This window comes from Neofelis nebulosa, chromosome 15, assembly GCF_028018385.1.
Source record: "Neofelis nebulosa isolate mNeoNeb1 chromosome 15, mNeoNeb1.pri, whole genome shotgun sequence".
Lineage (NCBI taxonomy): Eukaryota > Metazoa > Chordata > Mammalia > Carnivora > Felidae > Neofelis > Neofelis nebulosa.
In genome coordinates, this window is record NC_080796.1 from 6,659,215 (window position 1) to 6,665,735 (window position 6,521).

The following is a 6,521-nucleotide window of genomic DNA, read 5'->3' on the forward strand; positions in this document are numbered from 1 at the left end:
GACCTGCACCCTCACAAGGGCCCTCAATTCAGCCCTTGAGGGTAATTATGAAACAGGAGTCATGTCGGCCCTGGCAACATTCCTGGACCTATCTCTCACCCTAGCTAAGGTTCTCTACCCATGGGGACTCAATTCCAAAGTCAGCCAACAGCACGCACACGGGTTGGAGAATTGGTGCAGAGATACTCGGCATGCAACCTGGAACATCATTATGTCATTTCCAAAGCGTGACTGCAGCTGCACAAGGGGATTCCTGAAGGCTACCTGAAGGGTGGCCCACACATTTGTTTTTCCTTGGAACCCAAACACTACTCCTGACCGGCACCCTCCTTTGTGTACTCCACTCAGCCCCTTTTGGAGACAACTGCTCGGCTGTGGGGTCAGTGTCTGGAGCCTCCTGGGACCTAACCCTAACCCTAACCCTAACCATAACCATAACCTTCAACGTACATGTACCATATCTATCTCACTAAGTCTACACGACACCCACAGCCACGCATGTGCCCTCACTTCAGGCCTCCATGGAATTCACAACACTTATGTCGTTTCAGCTCTACTGACATCCCTGGACTGAACCCTAACCCTGGGTAAGGCTCTTTCCCAATCAGTATCCAGTACCAAAGTGACAAAAGCACACAAACAAGTCCAAGAATCAGTGCAGAAATACACGACATGGAATCTGGAACATCACCATGTCATTTCCAAAGGGCAACTGCGCTGCAAGTGAGGACTCCTGAGGCCTACCGAAAGGTTGACCCATACATTTGTCTGGCCTTTGAAACCAAAGAGTAATCCTGACCAGCACCCTCCCTTGTGTACCGCACTCAGCCCTTCGGGGGCTGCACTGTTGTGAGTCCAGTGCCTGGAGCCTCTAGGACCTAACCCTAACGCTAACCATAAACCTAGCCTATAACCCTCAATCAACACCTAACCCTATCTGCCTCACTAAGTCTACACCAGACCCACAGCCGCAAAATTGCCCTCACTTCAGCATTCCATGGAATGCACCACACTGTTGTCGCTTCCGCCCAGGCTACGTCCTGGATCGCACCCCAACCCTAGCGAAGTGTCTCTCCCCATAGGGACCCAATTCCAAAGTGTGAAAACACCAGGCACACGTGGTCGAGATTCAGTGCAGAAATACTCGGCATGGAAGCTGGAACATCACCATGTCGTATTCAAACTGCGACTACAGCTGCATGAGAGGATTCCTGAGGTCTACCCAAAGGATGGCCCATACATTTATCTGACCTTGCAACCCAACGACTAATCCTCTCTGGCACCCTCCCTTGTGTAATAGAGTGAGCACTTCGGGGAGACAACTGCTCTGCTGTGGCGTACGTGCCTTGAGACTCATGGGAAATAACCATAACCCTAAACTTATAGATAACCCTCAACATACACCTAACCCTACCTCAAACCCTAACCCTATACTTGACCTGTTCCTTTGCATGGACCTTCAAATCAGCCCTCGAGGGATATCACGAAACTGGAGTCGCATCGACCCTGGTGATGTCCCTGGACCAATTCCTAACCTTAAGTAAGGCTCTCTCCCCATGGGGACCCAATAAAAAACTCTGACAACAGCACGCACACAGGTTGGAGAATTGGTGCAGAAATACTCGGCATGCAAGCTGGAACATCACCATGTCATTTCCAAAGCACGACTGTAGCTGCATGAGAGGATACCTGAGGCCTACCTGAAGGGCAGCCCGTACATTTGTCTGAAATTTGAACCCAAAGACTACTCCTGACAAGCACCCTCCCTGGTGTACTCCAGTCAGCCTTTTGTGGAGACAACTGCTCTGTTTTAGGGCCAGGGCCTGGAGTCTCCTAGGACCTAACCCTAACACTAACTGTAACCCTAACTATAACCTGCAATGTACACCTAACTCTATCTCGAAACCTAACCTTACATTTGACCTACACCTTCGCATGGGGCCTCAATTCAGCCCTCGAGGGAGATCATGAAACTGGGTTGCTGCAGCCCTAGCAATGTCCCTGGATAGAACCTTAACCCTAGCTAAGGCTCTGTCACCTTGGGGACCCAATTCCAAAGTATGACAACAGCACACACACAGGGTCAAGAATCTGTGCAGAGATACTTGGCATGGAAGCTGGAACATCACCATGTCATTTCCAAAGTGTGACTGCAGGTGCACGAGAGGATTCCTGAGGTCTACACGAAGGGTGGCCCATACATTTGTCTGGACTTGGAACACAAAGACTAATCCTGCCTGGCATCCTCCTTTGCCTACTCCACTCAGCCCTTCAGGGAGACAATTGCTCTGCTGTGGGGTCAGGGCATGGAGCCTCCTGCGATCTAACCCAAACCCTAACTGTAACCATAAACTATATAACCCTCAATCTACACCTAACCTATCTATCTCACTAAGTATACACCAGACCACAGCTGGGCATGTGCCCTCATGTCAGCCTTTCATGGATATCAAAACCCTGGAGCCGCTTCGGCCCTGACGACTTTCCTGGAACGAACCCCCACCGTCGTGAAGACTGTCTCCCAATGATGACATAATTCTAAAGTATGACAACAGCACACACACAAGCTGGAAAAAAGATGCAGAAATACTCGGCATGCAACCTGGAACAGCACCAGGTAATTTCCAAAGCGCGACTGCAGCTACATGAGAGGATACCTGAGGTCTACCCGAAGGGTGGCCCACACATTTATCTGGACGTGGAACCCAAAGACTGCTCCTGATTGGAACCCTCCCTTGTGTACTCCACTCAGCCTGTCGTGGAGACATCTGCTCTGCTGTGGGTTTAGTGTGTGCAGCCTCCTGGGACCTAACCCTAGCCCTAACTGTAACCCTAACCATATCCCCTAACCCACACCTAATCCTATCTCTAACCCTAACCCTACACTTGACCTGTACCCTCGAATGGGCCCTCAATTCAGCCATTGAGGGAAAATAAGAAACTGGAGTCGCATCAGCCCTGGCGACATCCCCAGTCTGATCTGTCACAGTAGCTAAGGTTCCTCCCCATGGGGACCCAATTCCAAAGTCAGACAACAGCACGCACAGGGGTTGGAGAATCAGTGCAGAAATACTCGGCATGGAACCTGGAACATCACCATGTCATTTCCAAAGTGCGACTGCAGGTGCACGAGAGGATTCCTGAGGTCTACCCCAAGGGTGGCCCATACATATGCCTGGCCTTGGAACCAAAGACTAATCCTGTTCTGCACCCTCCCTTGTATACTCCACTAAGCCTTTTGGGGAAAAAATTGCTCTGCTGTGGGGTCAGTGCATGGAGCATCCTGGGACTTAACCCTAACCCTAACTGTAACCTTACCCATTACCCTCAACCTTCACCTAATCCTATCCATCTCATTGTCTATACCAGAAACCGAGTCACGCATGTGCCCTCTCCTAATCCCTCCATGGAATTCACAAGAGTGGTGTCGCTTCAGCCCTGGTGACGTCTATGGACCGAACCCTAATCCTAGTTAAGTCTCTCTCCCCATGGAGACCCAATTTCAAAGTGTGACAACAGCAGACACACAGATTTGAGAATCGGTACAGAAATACTGGGTATGGTACCTAGAACATCACAATGTCATTTCCAAAGCATGAATGCAGCTGCACGAAAGGATTCCTGAGGCCTACTCGAAAGGTGACCCATACATTTGTCAGGCCTTGGAACCCAAAGAATAATCCTGACCGGAACCCTCCCTTGTGATCTACACTCAGTCCTTTGGGGAGACAACTGCACTGCTGTGTGTTCACCTCTGGAACGTCCTGGGAGCAAATACTAACCCTAACCCTAAATTTAACAAGAACCCTCAACAGAAACGTCACCCAATGACCAACCCTAACCCTGCACTCGAACCACACCTTCGCATGGTACCTCACTCCATCCCTCAAGGGAGATCACGAGACTGGAGTTGCTTCTGGCCGGGCAACGTCCTTGGACCGAACCCTAATGCTAGCTAAGGCTCTCTCCTCATGGGGACCCAATACCAAAGTCTGACAACACCACACGCCTGGGGTCCTTAAGCAGTGCAGAATCACTCAGCATAGAAGGTGGAACATCATATGGTTTCCAAGGCTGGGCTGCAGCTTCCTGAGAGGATTCCAGAGGCCTACCCGACCAGTGGCAAATACAGTTGTATGGCCTTGGAAACCAAAGACTAATCCTGAACAGCACCCTCCTTTGTGCCCTCAACTCAGCCGTTCGGGAAGAAAACTGCACTGCTGTGGATTCAGCGACTAGAGCCTCCTGGGAAGAAACTCCGAACCCTCCCCCGAACCCTAATCAGAAACCTCAACTGAAACCTAAACCTAACTCGAACTCTAAACCTACACTTGCTCTGCACCGTCGTTTTGACGCTCAATTCAGACCTCGAGGTAGATAATGAGACTGGATTCTCTTGGAGCTGGCGACGTCCCTAGACCGAATGAATCCTAACCCTAGATAAGGCTCCCTCCCCATTGGACCCAAACCAACGTATGACAACACCACGTGCCTGGGGAAAAGAAGCGGTGCATCGTCACCTGGCAAAGAACCTGGAACATCACTATGTCCTTTAGAAAGTCAGGCTGAAGCTCCAGAGAGGATTTTGGAGGTCTAACTGACCAGTGGACCATACACTTGTCTGGCTTTGGAACACAAAGACAAACACTAACCGGCACCTTCCCTTGTGGCCTCAACTCAGCTCATCGGGGAGACAACTGCACTGCTCTGGGTTCAGCGCATGGTGTGTCCTGGAACATAACCTTAACCCTAATCCTAACCCTAACCTGAAGCAAAACCCTTAACCGAATCCAAACACTATATCGCCCCTAACCCTACACTTGACCCGCACCGTCTCATGGGATCTCACTTCAGCCCTCGAGGGAGATCACGAGACTGGAGACGGTTCGGCCCTGGAGATATCACTACACCAAACCATAACCCTAATAAGGCTCTTTCCCCATGGATACCCAATACCAAAGTCTGACAGCACCACGTGCCTGGGTTCCAGAAGCGGTGGAGGATCACTTGGCATGGAACCTGGAACATCACCATGTCGTTCCCCAGGCCCGGCTGCAGCTGCCTGAGTTGATTCCTGAGGCCTATTAGATCAAGATCCCATACAGTTGTCTGGCTTTGGAAACCAAATACTAATCCTGACCAGCATCCGACCATGGGCCCTCGACTCAACCCTTCGGGGAGACAACTGCAATGCTGTGTGTTCAGACCCTGCAATGACATGGGACCTAATCTTAACTACTAAGCCAAACCCTAATCCTAACACTAACCATAGCCCTAATACTATCCCTAACCCCAACCATAGCACTACCCTACCATAAAACAAACCACAAATCCAACAATATTTTGAACCCTAATCCCTACATTGTAACCCTGAACACTAATCCGCAAATCCTAACCCAAACCCTAATCATAACTATAACGATAAACCCTAAAAATAAACCATAAACTTAACCCCTAAACCAAAACCCCTACACTCTGAACCTAAACCAAACACTGACCATCACCCTACATTACATCCTAAATCGTAACCCCGAAAACCTAACCCCTAAACCCAAGCACTAAACCCTAAACTCAAAACCCTAAACCCTAAATGCTAACCCCTATCCCCTGAACATGACTGAAATTGACCGTGATCCTAACCCTGATGCTAACCCTGACCCTAACCCTAACCCCTAAGCCCTACTCTAACCCTAACCGTCCCCCCAACCCTAACCCCTAAACCCTAATCCTAAACTTCACCCTGATCCTAACCCTCTAACTCTAACCATCTAAACGTAACCCTAACCCTAACCCCTAACCGCTAACCCTAACCCTAACCCCAAGGACAGTCCTTCATCACCAGTCATGGGCTATGAGCCAACCTTCCTCCTCCACCTCCTCCATTTGATAAGATAACCTGAACTGGATGAGGGATTTGTAAAGCATATCCATCTTCTTCATGAAACACTTTGTGGGAAAAATGTAGAGATCATTGTTAGGGCTTGGCAATTCAACTGCAAAACTGCCTGAGAACTTTGTAACATATCTCAAGTTTCTCAGGACATATGTACAATGGACTGTGTCATTTCCCTTTAATGAGGTCAGCTTTAGGTTTCTCTGGTCAAAAAGAAAGAGGATTTTTACACAAAGGCCAATGTATTGAGAGTACTGATGCATATTTTACAAACACAATGTTTTGAGTTATGTGAAGGACGAGATGCACCAGTAAGTGTAGGTGCTTCCGATGTCCTGTGTGAAATGGAGCACATGCATTATATGACACAGACCTTGTGGTCACCATAATGGAAGCACCAGTGAAGGAGTGGGGGAACTTGAATCACACAGGAATAGAAAGGAATTTGAGGACAGTAAGCAGAGTTTGAGGAGGTGCAGAGGGGAGAGTCCTGGGTTCAGTGAGATGCAGTTGCAGGCTATTCCTGACCACAGCCTGAGCAGGGAGCATGAGTTCCATACGGAGCTGCTATGTGGGATCACTCTCAGTGCACAATGCAGGGTTCCTCTGCGAAATGTCATATTTCTCA